This window comes from Acipenser ruthenus, chromosome 30, assembly GCF_902713425.1.
Source record: "Acipenser ruthenus chromosome 30, fAciRut3.2 maternal haplotype, whole genome shotgun sequence".
NCBI lineage: Eukaryota > Metazoa > Chordata > Actinopteri > Acipenseriformes > Acipenseridae > Acipenser > Acipenser ruthenus.
The window spans coordinates 14,312,457-14,334,164 of NC_081218.1; positions in this window are offsets into that span (position 1 = coordinate 14,312,457).

The window sequence follows — 21,708 nt, forward strand, 5'->3', positions numbered from 1 at the left end:
ATAATATTTGCATAGTCCAAATAAAGATTGAGTTGAAGATACAACAGTGCTTTACAGCAACCCTTAAATACAGGTTATTTAAGCAATTATTTGCAAGCACAATCAACCGAACCCGTCCAGTGTGTTTGCTTTCCCTGAACCAGCATCCCCTGAGAAAGGGAAATGTGTGATTGACATTGGGAATGGTATTAGCGTGTTTTGCTTTTGGAAAGAAAACACTTTTTTGATACCTTTTTTTTTTAAAGCCGCGATTGTACTTGTCGTTAATTTGGCAGCAAATATGCATACGGATATCTGATACAGATCTTTCTTGGACGAAGGCTGGATTTGCAAATCGCTGTTTTCTAAGATATGCGTGTTTGCTTATTCAGTGGGCTTGTGTTTAATAAGGAATGCTGTTGCAATGAATTGGCAGCTCAGTCCATTGAATTGAGTGGAAAGGCAAGGGCTGGACACAAACAGCAAACTGTACAGTACGAAGACAAACGTCTTACCATTCAACTGAAGAGCAAGCTGTGCCGTTGAGAGCGAAGTATGTCTCTTCTGATCATGTCATTATGATTCAGCCGCTAGGAGGAGCTCCTTCACACTGTACACATTCTAAAAAAAAAAAGCTGTTTCTTTAAAATGGCAGTAGCTTATGAAATAATTCTATACATCTTACCTCTTTTACTGTGAAGATGGAACTCCATACCTGAACATGTATTTCACAAACGATATTATAATTAGAAGCGGAATAATGTCAATAAAGCCACAGGCTGTCCTTTATTAACGGGAGAACAGTGCCGGGTCGTTGTGTACGGTATTCTGAAATTTCAAAAGTACTAAAAACCTGCGTATGATTTATTTGAAAATAAGTCATCTTTTTAAGAAGAGAGTACCTCTTTAATTTTAAAAGAAAACAAAATTTGTGTCACGAAAGGGGTTAAACAAGTGTGAAAAAAGAGGAGTGATCACTAAAGGGTTTTACATGGGGAGCCCAGTCCTCATGGGAGCCCAGTCCTTGTGGAAGAGCAGTTAATTGAGTCTGAGGTCTGCGAGGGCTTGCTCTCCAGATTAGCACCTCAGTAATGATCTTCTTACCAGCTGATGAGCTCAGTGTGTTCACACATCCTCCAACACGCGTCGTATCCAAAGATCATTTTTTTTCTACTTTGAAAGAAGCTCTTGTAAAGCCAGGCTGACATACCCATACAGATTTTAAAGCCAGGTCTAAGGAGGTCCTCTATTAAAGGTGGTGCTTGAGCTAACTCCATGCAGGTGGGACAAATGAGTAAAACCTCACCGCCCCTCAGCAGGAAACCACGGGGGCAAAGAGAGAAAGCTGGCCTGGGAAAAGAAACAAATGTCAAGGCATAGGATTGGTCCCACCTGGCGTTTCATGATTTATATTTTGATCTGGGGATTTGTCTCACAGCAGCAAAGCTGTTGTGTGACACATGGATAACCTGGATATACTTCCTAGAGAGGTCACCTCCAGGTTCTGTTTGCTGAGCAGGTTTACAATGAAATACGTTTCAAGCCAATTCAATAAAAGGCAGTCTCCAGTCGGTTATCTTTCAGTACAGCTATCCCACAATCAGTGACTAGACATGTTTCCAGGTTAAATCGGTCAATGGCCACCTGAATATAAAGAGAATGGCTACCCTCATAGGTAGTTTAACTTGGAAAATCACATTTTTATAACTTTTATAACTAAACCAAGCATGAAACAACTCTATCTGATTTTAAGGCACGGCTGCTAAATCCTTAAATGTTTTTAGGTGAAATTTCGAAATGGCATAGTCAGGTAACCATATGGGGCAGTCGGTCATTACATTTAGCTGTGAGTTTTGGTTTCAGCTTAAATGGTCCTACATTCTCCCCCAGTAGAAGCACAGTTATAGCCCAGTCGGGTAAGCTTGTGTCCATTATGCCCTGAAGAAAAGCAGAAACGAATTGCCAGACTCCGACATGAGGCCCGCAGATGTGGGGGGGGGGGAGAAGTTTTGAAAAGGTTCTGTGAAGTACAAAAGGTTGCCTCAAATCAGGTACAGATGACGATGAGGAAGGAGAAGAGGAGGGTTATCCATTCGCAAACCATTTTAATCTGTGGAGAAGCCCTGATGCTTGAAAAGCATAAATTACCAGATGAGAGCTGATTTGAAGTTAATGGACTGATTTGCAGCCTTCTGTTTCAGATTTGAAGAATCGAGTATTTTTGATCTGCTGCAATTTGTCATTCGTGCAGAAAGGTATAGAGATGGCTGGTCCTGGCCATATTTAACTAATACCATGGGTGGAGGCCTCATACCTTTGACTGCAAACAGCATAGTGGCCACAAGAATTGCATCAGCACACCTTCCAGTAATTCTGGGCCTACCGGTTTCAAAAGACAAGTTCTACAACAGCCACTTGAATATATTAGGAAAGCTAGCTATAGCAACAAGAAGCACTCAAAATGATGTGAACCGACAGCAATATCAGTTCTCTCTCATCTGTGTGTTCTTTGGTTCGCCGTGGGTTTGGCTTGACCTTGGAAATGGCGCCAGCTTGCCCACCTGTGTTTAATGCCATTCGACTGCAGTTCAGAAAGTGCTTGAACACCAACGCTATTCAATTTATGGACTGGTAGCAAACACAATTCACAAATTAAACACAGGGGACAAACATCTGGAACTTGATGAGGTGCGGATAGCCCTAAACATTTATTTATAAACAGATGTTGGGATCAGCTCCAGCTAAGTTCAAAGTACAAATCACAGCCCTCATTTAAAATGACTGTTGAAAAAGACCTTTTGATTAATCTAAACAAAACCAACGTTTGCTTTGGGCGGGTCACTCCCAAGAATTACAAAACAGAACTGTCAGGGTTTTTTTTAGGGGTTTAGATTGACTATAACTGAAATCCAAATTTGCATTTACTGAAATATAACAGACAGCATTTGGGGTAGAGCAACAAGAAGCACTCAAAATGATTGCAAATGTCATAAAAAGATGAGATTCTTCCCTACTTGCTGGCTATACCAGGTTCCTTTTTCCTGCTAGGTGCTCAATGTGCCATATTTGCCTGATCCTAATAAGAAATGCCTGAAAAGCCCTGGATTTAATCTGTTCCAGCGCTCCCATCTTTAACCCCACATACTTCCTCTGATTGCAATTTTGCAGATGATTATACATGTACAACCGTATTGGGAGAATGAATGACAAATGTATTTATTAGAGGGTGGTTAATTAATGGTGGGGGGCCTGGCCCTCCTTGGGTCTGTTCTCGGCGCCAGAGCTGATAAAGCACAATTTAAAAGAACTATAAGTGGGTGGAAATGGTTGCTATTAAAGCACTAAGGATCCCTGAACTAATAGCTTAGTCATGCCGGGGACATTTCTGATCTCCAAATTAGTACAAAGAGCAGAACTTAGAGTTCAATGTAAAGTCTTATCTAATGACAGGTAAGGGTTAAAGCCGGACCACCAACAAACAGCTCAGGAACTGTATTAGAAACACATGGGCAGGGGTACAAGAACGTGTTGTGATTCCCAAGAGGCTGAAGTTTCCAGATAATCGCTGGAATAGGCTTGATTAATAGGAAAAGCCCACTTTTCCAACAGCGTCCGAGAAACCCGTACTGTCTAATATTCGCTGCTTCTTATCTTCTGCCCTGATCGACGTGTTCCCTCTTTTCTGGGAATGTTGTGTTCTTTACAGTGCAACTGCAATGCATTCACTGCCATGCACAGCCTGGTTATAAAGTGTGTAAACCTGGGTGGAGCTGTGGAATAGTATGGTAAGATTTATCGAAGCAGGCAGGCCAGTGCGGGGTTTCACCTTGCTCAGGTTGCAACCTCTGACTGCCCAGCCAATTGTCTTTTTTCACCCACTGATCCCCAGCAATGAATGTTGTGTAGCCACTGAGCCCTGGAAGTGAAGTCCAGTCTGGCTGGCCCATACTGGTTGGGCTCTTGACCAGTAGGGATCATTGAACTATCCTTTCCCTTCCCCATTATTATTATTATTAGTTTATTTAGCAGACGCCTTTATCCAAGGTGACTTACAGAGACTAGGGTGTGTGAACTATGCATCAGTTGCAGAGTCACTTACAATTACATCTCACCCGAAAGACGGAGCACAAGGAGGTTAAGTGACTTGCTCAGGGTCACACAATGAGTCAGTGGCTGAGGTGGGATTTGAACCGGGGACCTTCTGGTTACAAGCTGGTTTCTTTAACCACTGGACCACACAGCCTCCCATACCTGCTTGGGTGAGAAAGCCAATGAAAAGCTGATCAACAACTCGGCATGAGCGGGATTCGAATCAGTCGGCACATGAAGGCATGATTCACCTTGCATACCGTGCATATGATATGAAATGCTTTCTCAGTACAAACTCTGTAAACACGACAGTGTCGAAGAGAATACAAATAAAGAAAAGCATCCGTGCTCCACTGTATACAGAGTACTGGACTGCCCCCTACCTGTCCTTCAGCCAGATCCCAAGCCTTGTACCCCATCCAATACCTGGGGGGGAAGATATGCAAATGAGCTTAATATCAACTATGAACTCTTAAAGAGGCAGGCTACGCCTTAGTCAGTAGTTCATTACAATACCATTCACATTTAAAAACAAAGTGTGGAAATCAAAAGGATTTCTGATATAACCTTACCTGTTTACATACCCGCTTTAAAATGTAGAAAACCTAACGCTGAGCACTCAACAAGTGAGCTGCTTTAAAAAAGTCTAAGGGTCTCTGCACTTAGAGCTATTAAAGTAGGCATATTATGTACTATATTATATAACTGCTTAATGGGCTCAGGGAGAGTAGTCTCAATAAAGCCTGAATCTCGTTTCTCTGAAAGTACTTAATGTTGAAAACTCAATGGCAAACATCTGTGGAGAGGGCTGACAAGGCCATCATATTTAAGCAGGCATCTGCATTGTAAGTTGTAGAATAAAGTTGGTCTGGCATGAGGCTGGGGGAGGCAGTGGGCAGGGCAGGGGTGGAGTGTTTAGAACTTGTGCCAGTCAGCTCAGGATCTTTGTTTCAGCCTCATGTGGATTCAGTACAGGGTCCTTCCCCCATGCAAGGTGGATTTTATAGATTTCTACCACCAATGACAATCTGGAAGCCACGAAGCCGTGCAGGTACAGAATGGGTGATCCACATCATAGCCACCCTTTTATGCTCAGTGATTCAGTTGTAAAGTGGTTGAAAAGGTGCTGTATAGAAAACCCTTCTCCAGCTGTGATGAAACTTGTTGTGAACAGTATTTAGCAGACACAGCATCAGATACAGGGGATACACCAGGGTGTCTGTCTGTCTTTATATGTGTCCATTAAAATGCGGTGAAACTCAGTATGACCGTCACTGGGAGTTTCAGACTGTGCTGTTCTGTTCTTACTGTTCATCGACGTCATGGTTGAAGTTACAGCACGGCAGGAATGCATGTTACTGACATATTTGTTTTTATGACAGTGAAACCAGCTGATGTCTCAAAAAGTTTTGATTCAACAGGTGAAACTATTTGTCTGGTTATTGTTTGTGATGATGATGAGGTATTGTTATAACGAGTTGGCTGTTCTATAAAATAAGACTGCAGCTGATCTATCACATGCTACACTTTCATTCTTTGTCTGCATCTGTTTTCTTTCGAAGAACATTACAGCACCAAATATATATATGGAAACATTTCAAACGTGGTCCAGGGTGCCATTGATTGGGTCATCTTGCTCTTTGAAGAGATGTCCTTTGTGTAACGTGATAGTTACACTAAATGTCTTACAGATGTGTGTGTGTGTGTTTTTATTATTATTTATTAAATGTTATTTTTTTAATTACTCTCATAAATATTTTTTTTATCGTGTTTATCTTCTTGAGCATTTATGGATTACGGTTTACTTACAACTCAGCCTGACTTTGTTAACACACACCTCGATCCTCTGTGCTTGTTATGTGGAGGAGTTTTCTGTGGGATATATTTACAGAGAACCGCCTGTCCAATTGTGATGAAACTTGCTCAGGATATTCAGAGTCTGTAATCTACAGGCACATGGAATTTGTCTATCGGTATGTCACACATATATTTAGATTCATCCAATTGTGATGAAACCTGTTAAGGATATTTTTTCAGCACAAGTTATCGAGAGTATCAAAGGGTTGTTTGCGGGATTCGAGCCATTGAGTTTTCAGCAGTTTTCAACCATCTTTACATTTTCCTAAATATCTTTTCCATTTACTGCGGTCCTATTAGTCCTTCTAGGACCTTTGAGGACCATGATCTGATTTACCAACAGATCTTTGTTTGAAGCAAAGGTGTCAAGGCTTATTGCCTACACAGGCGTTGTTTAGTTCCTGAACAAATTACCTTGATCAAGAAACCTTTGTTGGAAAACAAGTTAGAATGTCTTTGAATTAGTAGTCTTAAAGTAATTAGATTACTGATCTGTCTGTGTTGTTAAAATAAGACAATATGGCACCTACAATTGGCACCTGCCTGCACTGTGCCAGTCTAAGCCTGTGCCGTTGCCTTCATGGTGTAAAATGTAACATAATTATGCAGCAACTTTACACAATGTTGGCTTCCCTTCCATTTTAAAATGTTAAGAGCCTCTTGTGTGACCCTGCGACCTGTTGACTTAGGGGTTGTTAGGTTCACCTTCCAGTCATCCTCTCATAATGTTTTACATTCACAAAAAAATGACAGTAATTGCCCACGACCCCTTAAACAGCACGGCCCGGTGTTCTTCACTTCTACTTTTTCAGTGGAGTTATTTTGAAGTCTTTTCCAAACAGCCAGGATGGATATAAACACAGTAAGCTGTAAAAGTGAGAGCTGTGTAACATTGTCCCCGGCTTGCCTGCCCTTCCCAGTCACAATGCGAGAGTCCGGGTGAAGGGGATAGGGCTCTCTCTGCACAGCCCCATTAATCTGTGTTTGGATAGCAGGATCATCCATCTTCATTGAGCTGACAGCCTTGTTGGAGTGCTGGGATGATATGCCTGCAGCACCCTTAACAGCGGCTGGAAAGGCCAGCAGATTTTCAACTAGAATAATATACTGGCTCCTTTTCTATCCTTGCATTCGCTTTTTATTTGGTACACTATCAACCCCAAAAAAAAAAGATGATCATATTGCGCCTAGTTTTGGAGGACCTACACTCGCTCCCAGTTCGATACAGGATTGATTTTAAAGTTCTGCTCCTCACATCTAAAGATTGGTCCCATATATTCCAGGGCAGACGCTCTGATCCCAGGATGCTGGGTATCGCACCATTCCAAACATTTTAAAAACAAACACAAGAGGTAGAGCATTCGGCTATCTGTCCCCGAAGCTATGGAACGAATCGCCGGTTCCTGTTAGGAAAGCTCCTACTGTAGCAATCTTTAAAATAGGCTGAAGGCACATTTTTATAGCTCAGAGTATTTATCAAATTGACTTTTTATTCTTGTATATTCTATGTTTTTTATTTTTTATACAGTTTTTTTGTTGTTTTATTGTATTTTTTGTATTTATTTATACAAAAATGTTTTATTTGTTAATTTTTATTGTATTTATTGCATTTTCCTAGCTGCCTTTTTTTTGTAATCTTTGATGTTCTGCAGATGTTAACGCGCTGTGTGGCAACTCGTTGCGAAAGACGCTATACTAAATAAAGATGTGATTGATTGATATTACATTTTACCACAGTGAATTTGCACAGTAATTCTGCAGGTTTCCCATGCCTGTCCCATGGCTATACCATGCATTTATCAGGATACCTTTTTATGATGTTTGCTGAATGCTCGATGGTTCGAAATGCAATTTCTTTATTTTGTGTTTAGTCTGTTTTCAAAGTTTTCTATGAGTAATTGAAATCACTTTAAACCAACCCCACCATCAGTAATTTCATTTACATTCATTCATCACAGAAAATTTATTTAGAACTTTTACAAGCAATAAAATGATCTTATAAAAAAACACTCTGCATATTCCCAGAAAGTTACACCCACGGTCAGACCCCAGCGACTCCTTTTAATAGATTTCTACTGACTTTTAAGAGCATGAACATGAACCATCACAGTTTTATCTTAACTAATGTATTCTTCCTGTTTTTTGGAATCACTTTGTATATCGTTTTCTATTTCCATCAACACATTTAAAACAGATGTTTAAAGCACCCTGGTGGCTTCAATAGAGATCTAACACACACATTAGTAAGAGACACCATAGCAGCAAATGAGGTATTTCAGTAACACTGTACATGGTGTCTCTCATTATTATTATTATTATTATTATTATTATTATTTATTTCTTAGCAGACGCCCTTATCCAGGGCGACTTACAATTGTTACAAGATATCACATTATACATTATTTCACATTATACAGATATCACATTATTTTTACATACAATTACCCATTTATACAGTTGGGTTTTTACTGGAGCAATCTAGGTAAAGTACCTTGCTCAAGGGTACAACAGCAGTGTCCCCCACTGGGGATTGAACCCACAACCCTCCGGTCAAGAGTCCAGAGCCCTAACCACTACTCCACACTGCTGCCCAGTACTTAATGCGTAAATCTGTTATTAAACCCGCACACCACTTTATTATCCTGGAACATCGTTATTCGATGTTAAAAGTAGAATTAACATTGTTAAGTTTTCTGTCAAATATATTTTTGGTCTATTGCACTGGTTTCAAAAACAGCCTGTTTGTGGGCCATTTTGGCTGAAGCCACACATGACAGAGCCCAGCTGAAGTTATAATTCACCAACACAGGTCATAGTTGGGAAGCTTGTGTTTTTCGACCTTATCTTTAAAGTTGTAGGAGGTAAAAGGGGGCTCTGGGAAAAGCAAGGACACATAAGAGCGTTGACAGCACACCAGATGATTTCTATTTGATCACACCATTATCGGCTCATCAGGGATTGTTTTGTTCTGTTTCCCATGAGTACAAAAAGATAGATTTTTTTGTTCTAACGCTCTGCCTGACCCAGCGTGCGGCCCCCCTAATGTTCCACAGACGGCTCATGTTTGTGGAAGAGCCTCAGTGGCGTGTGTGCAATAGCAGAGCTGACGATAGTGCCGTGTTTACAGCAAGATGTTCATCAGGAAAAATAAATCATGCACTCAAACAGCACATGGGAACACACTCAAGAAGCAACATCCTTCATGATAGTGTCGTTTGCAAGGTTATTTTTTTATATATTATTTCTCTTTTTTTCTGTTTCATGGTACTTACCATTAGAGGAGTGATAGGTGGTAACACTTTACATGAAGAGTCTCTAATCACTGAGTATTTACATAGTAGTTGTTTAGTAAATGCATGTTTACTTACTCATATTCACAATGTTATTATGCATAGTTACAACGCGCTCAATGTGTAAATCTTTTTGCACGCTATATGTAAGTACACAATTGTATCAGAAAAGGGTGAGGGGTTGGGGTTTGGGTTGGGGTTGGGGTTTGGGTTAGGGTTGGGGTTGGGGTTTGGGTTAGGGTTGGGGTTGGGGTTGAGGTTGGGTTGGGGCTTGGGTTGGGGTTGGGGTTGGGGTTGGGGTTGGGTTTGGGGTTGGGGTTGGGTTGGGGTTGGGGTTGGGGTTTGGGTTAGGGTTGGGGTTGGGTTGGGGTTGGGGTTGGGGTTAGCGCAAGAGCCAATCTGACGGAATCCCCAGCGAAGACCAGCGACCCATAACTGTGTGACTCACCTGCATCAGAATCCTCAAGGGCTCTGTATCACACAATACTAGCTGTTAAACTTGCTGGTGTTTTTGCAGCTCCAGAACATTTAAAGCAAGCATCACTAAGAGGTCCTTTATTCTTTAGGGTGCTGTTTGATTAGTGCTGTCAGCCTCCAAATAGCACAGAGGGTGCTGGTCTATCACTGTGAAGGACTCGGTTTTCAATGGATTTATTTCTGCAGTATGAGAAATACTTTATAAATGGCCAGATGTAATCTAATCCAGGTGAGTGGTTTCGCAAACATCAAAATATTATCCCAACAAATTATATTGGTGTAAAAAATGGATATTCTGATGGCTTTCTTCTCCTACCTGTTTTCTTTGGCGGACAAAAATGTTCTTTAAAAGTCATAAAATATAGGATCCACGTGGTCTGTAGTCTGCATATCGCTCTATAAATAAAGCCATGTGTGTTTCACTGATAAGCATTACCGTGGAATAAAAACAAAAAACTGAAAGAACTCTGTCTGTACGATTCACAGTGATGGTGGAGGCAACCTCATGAGTGTCCAATGAGAAGGGCATCGAAGGCGGGTTAAAAAAATGAGCAGGCTGAACATGAAGGCTGTGAGCATATTATAATGTCAGGGAAATGGGAAGCACTTTACATGAAGTGTCTCTGATTACTGTGTATGTACACAGCAGTTACTTAGTAAATTCATGTGCAATTACGTATAATTACAATGTTATTATGATAAATAGCACTTATACAAAAACGTAATGCATACAGGTGATCCTTCTCTTGTGTGTAATGTCTGGCTGTGGATTCTAGACTGCAGACAGAACTGGCTGTAGCACCAGTTTGATACTGGAGCGAGAGGAGAATGAGTTTCATGGTACAGTATGGAAATGTGAAGCTGAAGCTGGGAACAGGTAAAATGTGCTTTTGATCATATCAGATTCTGGGGGTAGAGGGGTGTGTCTGTCTGTAGATCCATCACACTTACAGATATGTGAATCTCAGAATGGACTTTGCTGTGAATTTGTTATATATTTTTTATATACTTGTCCATCATAACCTGGCACAGGATTTGTGTGTTGACCTTATTGAGAAAATCATTATCCGTAGTCAAGTTCAAAACTGTTATTGGAAGATAGAGTTTCTCTGGCTTAGGAGGGCTCCCTATTAAATCTCTGTTTATTACAAGTGACAGCATATGGAACGGAGAGGAGTTGTCAGTTTACGCTTGCAAAACTGGTGTTCGTAAATGGAGAGGAAAACACTGTTAACAGCGCTGTGGCACTTTTTACATGCTCACTGCAAACATGAGCCATATGTTCCTGTCCTCTGGGAGGGAGGGTTCTTATTTTGGGGGGAGGGAGAGAGGCATTGTTCAAACAGTGGATCTGGCAAGGACAATGGCTTAAGAGAAATACAGTAGCTTTCAGATGGTTTACTTTGCAAGAACAAGTGCAAAGGAGTTTAATATCAAGTCTGAAAAGAGTTTGCTCTTTCCTTGTTCCTACTAAGGGGGTGTCATTTAGTCGGACAAAATCAAATTGTTTTTTTAAGATTTATTTTGTTCTGTAGTATTTTTTTGTTTTTTTTAAAAAGCTAGACCTTCTATCTCAAAGGTCCACAGTCATCCGTCATGTATTTTGAGGAAATTTGTAAAGTAAAAAAAAAAAAAAAACACAACGTGTGCTTACTTCCTTTTCATGTGCCACTTTTCGAAACTAATTGAAACAAAATGCAAGTGAGGTGTCGGGCCGATGGTGGTCTGAGGTCATACTTGGCTGCAACATCAAAGCGTGCCTCCCAGTTCAGAAGAAGCACCTGCATCTTATTAAGGAATGGTGTCATCGCTTGGTGTGCTAAGAAGGCCGTTCTCATGCAGCCACTCCACAACAGACTGGCCCCCTGATGCCCAGCATCCTTGAATTGCTTCCTCTGACCCAGGGCTGGTCAACTGAGATCCTAAGGGAGCAGTTCCTTCCCAATTTAATAACTTTAGCAAAATAATAAACCCAAAAGAGAACATGGTTGGAACAAAGACCTGGACTGTAACTTTCCCCGCCCCTGCTCTGACCAAAGACAAAATCAGTGTGGCTAAAATAAAATGTAGACATTGGTATACAGTTAGTCCCGATATCCATAATAAAATAAACTGAAATTGAGTTACAACACAGGGTATTGATACCAAGATACAGCGGCAACTGCTTTTATAGATTTGTACTCGAGAAATGACTATATCCCAACGTTGTGACTTATGATACACATGTAAACTCAAGTATACCACATGTCACAACATGCATTCTGTGTGTAAATCGTGCTGCAATGCTTTTAAAATTTGGAAAAGGGTGCGTGTAAAAGCTTTATAATCATACCACCCCCCCCCCCCCCACCCACCCCCCAACCTTCATTTTTGTCTGTCAGGAGTTGTTGGTTGTCCAACTGGCTCCCCACCTCCCCGCCTATCTCTCAGACAGGGACGAACGCCAGAACCAAGCAAGCCAAAATACCGATACATGCTTGTATCAAGTGCTTTTATTCTCTAATAAAAGAGAATCCAATCAGAAGGGCTGCCAAGTGAAAGCAGAGCGCAGCGTTAGCATGGGAACAGCAACTAAACACAGAGCAAGATTATCATCACCTTACAGTCAAGGCAGTACACAGTGCTTGGGCATACAAGAACAAATGCTTCGTTTATAATCAGGTGTAGAACTATAACAAAGTCAAGGCTAGCAATGCAGGGCTCTAATCTCATTTCTTCCCCTTTGCTTCTCTTGGACTGTCGCCCACGAGTCTGGTGTCTGGGGCCTGTGTTCTTTGCAGGCCTTTTGCAGCCAGCCCATCACGCTGTGATTAGAAAACGATGTGACATTTCTGCTGAAAGTGCAGTTTGGAAGCCTCCCACGAACAGACATCTGAAAGAGGATTATTACGTTTAGATTTAGTTTCGCTTGTTACTATTTTACAAAACCCCAAGGAGGAGGCAGGCACTCCGGCAGGCCGGTTTGTCATCATTCATCATGCAGGGAGAGGAATGGTCTTCTGGCGCAGCGGCGATCCCAGAGAGCAGTTCTGATAGTCTTGCATGTTTAACCTTCAATCAGGGGAGGCGGTTGTGGAATTGTGTTGAGAGACCGAGCTCCATTTGGCCTCTTTATTAGGACCTGTACCCAATATCGGGTTAGAACATCTGTAAACGATGATGTTATGATGTTTTCAGTGCTGTGCCTTTAAGACATGACCGTGCGAGAGACTAAAGGTCACGTGAGACTCTAATGAGCGAGGGAGAGAGCGAGTTTGGTGTAAATGTGTGTTGTCATGCTCCGTTCCTCCTTTGAGTTATCGATGTAGAGACTGCATGCCCAATGCCTATATGTGTATAGGATTGATACTGCTACAGAAGGGAACAGAGTTATGTATAACTCATGAGACATAATAAAAGTCTTATGCTGGATTCCCTGAAACGCCGCGTGCCTGTGTGTTTGGGGCCTCTCCTCAAACCTGCAGCCGAACCTTCCGCTAATGGACGACGGCCAAGAACCACTTGTAGCGACCCCATGACAGCAAAACTATTAAACAAACAAACACCCACAAAACTTCAAACACAGACACTCAGACACCCCATGATGTAAATATGCGTGACTCGATAGGCTACGAAAGGTGACAAAAAAAAAGAGGAAGGCCAAATGTTTACATTTTTGAACTGTGAGTTATAACTGCTGTTGTCCAGGAATGTGTACTGTAATCACACATGTTTCAGTTAATTTGTTAGTCATATGACTTAGTCTTCCACACTTTACCAGTTTAGTTTCCTTTCCACCTACACGTTTGGATTCATGTTTTCAAGACTTAATAAATCATTATAAAAAACAGAAAGAAAGAAAACAAATCTTCCTCTCCTTCTCATCAGCTTTTCAATTACAACATTTTCCTGGATTAGCCATTATGGAAAATAACTAAGTGACATTGTTCATATCCATAACCGTAACCCTAGAAGCAGAAAATACATGTCTGGCCTTTAGATTTGAGAGACCTAATATTGAGGTGTTTTAACCATGTTCTATTCACAGAACTCACAAAAACTTGTGTAATGCTATATTCGGCAAACTCATTTGTAAAATTGAATCCCAAACCATCAGTTCAAAATGATGTTTCATCAAGCTGGTTCCCCTTAACGTCAAATTACACCTTCCTGCCATGCTTACACATACAAACGCACACTTCCCTTATAACTGTCATATTAAAACTTAAAAACAAATCACAAAGCACATATTTTCATAACCTTGTAGACTGGCCTTCTCTTGCTTCAGTGCCAACAAGAGATCTGCATGTCAGACTGTCAATTTCAGAAAGTGTGCACGGCTAGTACTCAGCACACATATACATATTCCCACACAAAAAAACAGGCTTATAAATAAACATGTTTTTTGCATCTAGAGCTGGTGGAGAGGAAATTATGTAGCTTGCCTTTACTTTTTTTTTTATCACAACCATGCTGCACTTGAATCCCTTAAGATCTCGCCAGTGTACCTACCATTTTCAGAAATGTTGCTTGTGTTCTGTAATGGCTGGTACTGATAGGCTCAATCGGACACAGACAAGCCCTCAAGTAGCCTACCGCATGTTTCGTTAGGGTAATGAAATGGATGGAGCACTGTGATTGGCCAGTTTTTCGCATCTTGTCAAGCCTTTAAGGCACCTAAAATGTTGCTTAAAAAAAACCCAAAAAAGACTGAAACCAAAAGACAAAAGCGTAGCTCCCAAAGTGAGATAACAGCGTGCCTCACCTCTTTGATTATGATGCACTGCTTGTAAGTTATGCCAGAAGGTCTAGTGCAGACGATATGGAGCACAGTCATCCACGACTTATGGAATTGATTTTTGCCAGGATTTTGAGTGTTTTATTCTTTAAATAATTTAATACCATCTGGTACTGTCGCACCAGGAGCTTCATGATGTATGTTACTTTCATCCAGGTGTCTTCAAAGTACAAAACATATCCATGTCCAAGTGAATGATGTGGGTTTTTTTTTGGTGTACAATATTAGGTCAGATTGATCAGGAATGATTGTATCTGGAGATTGGACAAAGAACACTATCAAACGAAATCCACGAAGGCAACTAAAAGCAGCGAGAGAAGATTTTGTTAAAACCGTGACAGATCATTTAAAACCAGCAATGGCTGTAGATTTCCCAACAAACTTTGTAACCACGGTAACAGGAAAAAGTGAGGAAAATTGATCATTTTTAAATATTTCAGACACATTCCACAGTCAACCCACACAGCAGTGTTTCATTTCCAGTTTTTATTCCACATTATAAACTGCTGAGGATCTTTCAGCCAATCAGAATGCACAGTTTGGCTGCGCTATGTCACGTGACATTATGCAACCCCTTTCGTGAGATCAGTATAGTCAACGTCAATTCAGAACGTTGACATGACAATGGGACATGAATCCCAGCCTTTAAATAGTATTCTCTTTATCAGCCGTTTCCCTTCTTTCAATGAAAATCACTTTGGACTAGAAAGGCTGGCCATGAGCTGGATTTCTTTTAAACTTGCATATTGACTATAAAGCAGTATATAGTATATGCATGATGAGCTATCTTTTCTCATGCCCTGTTTTTTGTAAGGCAGTCAAATGTCCAAACCCAACACAATCAGGAGATGTGAAAGGAAAGAATACAGCAGCTTGTTTTGTCTACACAACTCGGCATGTTTTGTCAACATTGGGAGAGTCATTATCTTTTTGACCTGCAGTTCTCGGAAAGGTATCAATGCCTGTTCTTTATGAAGTCCCCCCTATTTCCAGCCTCTGTACAGTGGACATCTTTTTTAGATTGGTTTCATAGCACCAGCAACGCCTAGGTCAAATGAGGTGAAGAGCTCTATAACTTCTTGTGCAAACAAACATGGCACAGTAACACGAATATAATGCAGTTACAGTATAACAGATTCCCATAATGGCATTAACCAAAAAGTTTTGACTACTTAGACGAATCCGCACTCAATCATGTGCGACAACACGTGTTGAAACCATTTCAACAAACTCATTGTCAAAACATGATCATCGCCAATTCGTTTCCTCTAGTACAGAAGATGACTCGATTCAAAAGTGAGTTAAACCACGGGGAGCAGGTCTCTAAATACGGCACCGACATTCTTTGCACCAAGAGGGGACCTCTCTGAGATGGGATGTTTTTTCAGCCCAGTCATGAATCCCAGAACTCGGATGAAAGCCTTTGGGAAAGAGTGCTTGCAAAGTGCATTTGAGAGCGTCCTTATACAAACCGCCTGGGGCAATGGTCCCATGAGACTGGGGAACCCATTCAAGTGCTTCATTGTACCACAGTGCTATTGTACAGAAATCATAAGCCGCATACACTAGCCCTCAACCTTATAAAACATAACACGTGGGGAATGTGGTTGCTGTATAATTGTACAAATATGTTATATGTAAGGTATGTGGTAATAGAATGTGGTAATAGCTGTACTGAATGTTCTCAGAACTGGAGGTTCATTTGGCAGAGATATGTATAATTTATAACATAGTTTACTGGTTTGATTATAATAAAACGCAGTTGGTTGAAGGGAATATAAAATTGACCTTTTAGCATATGAAGCCATCCCTTGCGCAGTACCACAGTAAATTTGCACTGTGGTGTTGCAGTTTTCTCACACATTTCCTGTGGTTATACCATGCATTTACCATGGCTTGCCATGTTTTTTTAATGTGCTTAACCACATATCTCTCCATGCTTTCCGATGCTTTCCAATGCTGTGCCATGCTTTCGCTATGGTGTATTATGCTTTTACTATGGTGAGCTTTTATAAGGGATAACCCGACTGGAGTGGTAGCATTTTATTTAGCGTAGCAACGAAGAGGTAAGACGATACCTCAAATAAGAGCACACAATAACTACAGGACCCTGCTTCCACCTGCACCATTCTGCATCTGTCATCCAGTCAAAAACAGCACCAGAAGGATGTCATAAATAAAGCATGTTTAACAAACGGCTCCAGCCAATATAATCATCGGCCTGCTGATTGATCACCTGCTCTCTGTTTAACTCAAAGATGACTGCGTGGCTTATAGAGTCGTCTGTGTTTAATCTAATCCGGACACTAAATAAAGCAACGGTCACATGTATGCCGAATTAATCCGCAGGTGATGTCATCGAAGTTGGAGAGCTGGGCTTGGTCAGCTCTGTGAGCAGACAATGCTTGTGGCTGGCACATGCAGGCATATTCTGGGAAAAGGCATAGGTCACTGAGCTGTAGAATTTATAGCTCAGATTTTTTGGAGTGTAATATCTCTGTCAGCGTGCTGTATATAAATATATGGAAGCTAATAAATTAGAAGCTACAGATATGACGGCTGGTGGATGACCAAATAGGAAACAGGTTTGACACAGTGCTGTCGGTTGAGGTATTTTTAGGGTGTTACATTGTTTGTGACCTTTTGTTGGGTTTATGACTAATGCCACTGGATTTGTGGTGATTAATAAGAATCTGGGCAGCCATGCATGTGCATTACATCCAAGCTAGTTTACCGCAATATCTGCTCAGAGAAATATCCATGAAAAGATTTGCTGAGTGCTGTATGAGATTGTCAATACTGGGCTTGAAAATGTTTTTCAAACTTGTCTGAAGGTTAGCAAGCATGTTTTGAATGTCCAATCAGATTTACTGATTTTCTTAAAATGAGAGTCTAGAATTACACAGGATTTTTCATCAATCTTATTTGTGATTTAAAAGTTTGATTTGGTTAATCATGTGGGTTGCTGTTAGTTAGTTAGTTAGTTAGTTAGTTAGTTAGTTAGTTAGTATGTAAAAAGAATAATAGAAAACAATATTTTTCAGCTTTCAGCCTCAGGCCGCTCACTTCTTCTTGTACTGATATTACTATAACCCTTAACCTTATTATACTCATGCAAATAGCCCATCTGAACCATGAGATGTATCTGATATATATGGTATCCTGATAGCCTGCATAGTGATAAGTATCGACCTCAGTGCTCAGTGAGCTCAAGCAGAGACCTGCAGGGCTGGCCTTCCAGGGGGCGCTAGCTCGCTGACATCCGCTGTAGAGCTGCGATGGGCTTGGTCCTGGGATCAGAGGACACACACTGACCTTCGATCCCCGAGCTATTGTGGAGATTGCAACAGTGAGGGTCCCGTCAAAACTGGAGAGAAAAACAAGGGTCAAATAATCGAGAGGGAGCAAAGGAATGATTTGAGAAGCCCTGTTCGGTTTCTCCTCCTCTATAGGTATACTGCCAGGCTGATCTTATATGTGGTGCCAAGATGCAAGCTCATAAACTTGTGCTCCACCGCGTCATCGTGCTGGCCACGTTCAATACCCACTAATTCTTTACTCTTGTGAAGCAATATGTAACTGGAGAAGCTTGTATTCATGGTGCATTCTTGTCCCCAGGGGTAACTTGGGACCTGTGTAAACACAAATTACTGTTTGGTCGTCTTCTTAAACTGCTAAACAGATTTTTTGTTTTCAATCACAGAAAATGCAACGGCCTGTCTCAAGCAGCCATACTTGTCCCTTGGTGAACGATTGAATTAGATTTCATCTAACCAAAAGGATATTTTGTAAACTATCTGATGGAAATGTGACTGAGACTAATTTGTCAAATATTTTCAGCGTTACTGTTTCTTTGTAAATGAAAGCATTATGTACATTGACAGCTTAGCAGATACATAAAACACTTTTGCACACATTGATAGGAAGATAGACAGAGAGATAGATTACAGATGAACTATAAATACTCTGGTCTAAGCCTGTTCATCAGAGTATTTATTTTGTAATTTCAACACCAGATGTATGAGTCGCGCAATTGTGTGTCACACTTTAATGTCACATCCAAAAATAAATTAATAATGATGCGTTCTGAATGCACAATGGGTTCTGTCACATTCAAAATAAGTGCAGCATGAGCTAATCTCTTCAAGCTGCTTCAGTGATGTTAGTATTAGGTTACCTTGGGGTCAATAATTATTATAAAGTTGCTCGGTCGTTTATTTTTTTAATGACTGTCGTTTTCTGTAATAATGCCAGTACCATAATATCACGCACACCCACAGATTCTTGGAGAATTTCCTCGTTTCATACTGGTTAAGCTTTATCAGGCTGGTTTCACTGACCCTGGTAGCACCTAGCTTACCCAATGTTGGCTTAGGTTAGATAAGACCAGAGCTAATCATTGTGAAACCAGCTGCTGGTATACTAAACGTATTAACTCTGGAGTCCCTGGGTGTAGAGGAAGCTGGCTTGGTCGTGGGATCGGAGGACACCCACTGAACCTTCAGTTTTGCTGAGCTGTGTGGAGAATGGCAGTGGAACCTCAGCCCTTGACTCCCCAGTCACTCTGCAGCTCTCAGTTCAAGTTGAATGACTCCCCCTTCGCTCCACGCGGTAGTGCTTTTACTAGCTTGCTTTTACTAGCGGTAGGGGTCTTTATTATTAATACTAATATACATTTTCAGTGCAGTGACACAGACTTGCACTTGTAGCTCTTCATTGCCGAACTGAGAGCCTAAACAGCATAGACACTGTCACATAAATATTTATAGTTTCATGAAAAATAAACAAAACAACACACACTCCAAAACTTGATTTTTGGACTCAACAGCCGCTTTTAACCAAAAAAATCTTGGCAAGCACCATTTCAGAGATAAATACGCACTCATGAAATCGGGAGGTTTGGGAGAAAGGGAGAAGAAACCTTTGATGCGAATGAATGAAACAAACAGCGTGTTTATTTAGATTATGCATCCCATACTAAGAAACATGTTTTTATACACTCGTTTGCTTAAAACAACACGTCAGTTACATGTAGGTTGAATTTGATATTTACCATCTGGAACAAAATACAAAGAAATAAGTCAGCGATGAGTTGGTGTGCAATTAGTATTAGGGCTTTCAAACTATTTAAAACAATCTTGATCAATCTTAAGATTTAAACAACATGTTGTTTTTTTGGTAGAATAACTGTATCCATCTGTGTGATCTTACGACCACCCAAGTGACCCGCAAATTGGCATTAAACCCTGCAGACCCCAGACAGTCATTAATTTGTACAACCCGCAAAATACAACTATATGTAAGATCGCCGTTTTGGTTTGTCGTTATCAGCATGTGATTGCATGTGCACTCCATTCAGTGACCGCTTCTTAACTCAAGTTGCAAATGATATCATTTTAAATGAACCAAATCTGTTGTTTTCTTTTCTTTTATTGATTCGAAATGTATATATATATATATATATATATATATATATATATATATATATATATATATATATATATATATATATATATAATCGTTAAAAGTTAACTGCGAATAATGGACAGTTCCTTCTCTTTCATCTCCTTCTCAGAGCACACATACAGACGCATGCACATGCACGCACACACAGAATGCTGACCCTATCGCATTGCAAGGAGGGATTCATTCCCTTAGGTAACTGGTGCTTTTGAGTGTTTACAAACCAGAAGCTTATCTGATTGTTACATCAATTAGCCCGCAAAAGGTATCTCTTCCCGGGATTTCATTATTTTTTTTTTTTTCATTTAATTGCTATGTTCGGTTACAGTTCGGCGGGTGAAGAATCGCAACGGATTGCATCATCAACGCCCTATGCATGGTTAACCTGGGATTACTGCTAAAAATACGAGCTTGATGCAATCCAGGCGGATCCCACAGTGCTGTACAATGCTCTAAAATAATCCAACTGAGATTTAGCGAGGTATAGGCTGATCACACCGCCTCCTTTGTGTTCATGTCAGCACCGCCACATGTCCAGTTCTAACGGGCTGGCAGAGTCCCGATCGGAACCGATTAGGTGTTGATCTGCAGCTGATAGAAATGAACGAGTCTGATTTCATATCAGCAGAGCTGGATTTGAACCCAGGCCTCCAGAGATGAAACTAAAGACCCCCACCCCCCATTTAAATCTTATTTGCTTTTTCAAATGAACCAGTCAAGCCTTTGATTCAGGATTCCTGCTCAGTGAAGTATGTTGTAGAAATACAAATTGCACAGTAAATTGAATTGTAGACCGGCGTGCTATTAGAACTGTATAGCTTTAACCTTAACAACTCGGCTGCGTGTTTATTCAGATCGGACTGACTGTAATTTACAGGGGCGGGTCTATAACCACAAATACCATGCAGACCCTGAGAATAAGCTACGAACACAATAAATACACTGAGCAAAGCCATTAGGGAAAGCTGTCCGGCATGACTGTGGTAATCAGACCTCAGGGTTCCCTGCTGACCTGTTTTACTTGGATCAGCTGAACCAGTTCCATAACCGCAAGAGCATCTGAAATCCAGTAACCCTACAAGCTCTGACCACTATACACCAGTGCTAGTCGCTGATGGAATTATATAACGCTGTATCCGCGTTTTAAGCATTAGAATATGTTCTTGGAAATGTGTTTCATTGATTTAAATGTGTGTTCAGCACTCTGGACGCTGAAAGATAAGTCCTGCAACGCAGCGGCGCAGCGCATAACAGTGGATGGGGCAAAGTGGTTGGCTATTTTTTACTACTTTGACGGGTTATACATCACAACGCCTTACCATATATACATTGAGAACTCCTCAGGTCTGTTGACTGTAGGAATGCGGTGTATGGAATGAGATTACGCACAGCAACGCACAGGAGCCACACACACGCAAAATAATTGGTTCTAAACTTAGAACCGAAAATGGTGTTGTTCTTTGATGTTAGATCATTTATTCAATTTTTTTATTTTCGTTTGTGCCACCTGCTGTGCTTGCTGACAGAGTAACCCTTACTATAAATATTACATGGTTTATAAATATAAAACAGCTTTGCGAGAATCTGGCAGTAGCCTACTATACAGACCCTACCTGTATATGGTAAGTCGGTATGATACAGACACAACGTAGGCGTTAACCACTAGATTGTTAAAATATGCCTCCCTATATTATTATTATTATTATTTATTTCTTAGCAGACGCCCTTATCCAGGGCGACTTACAATTGTTACAAGAATCACATTATACATTATTT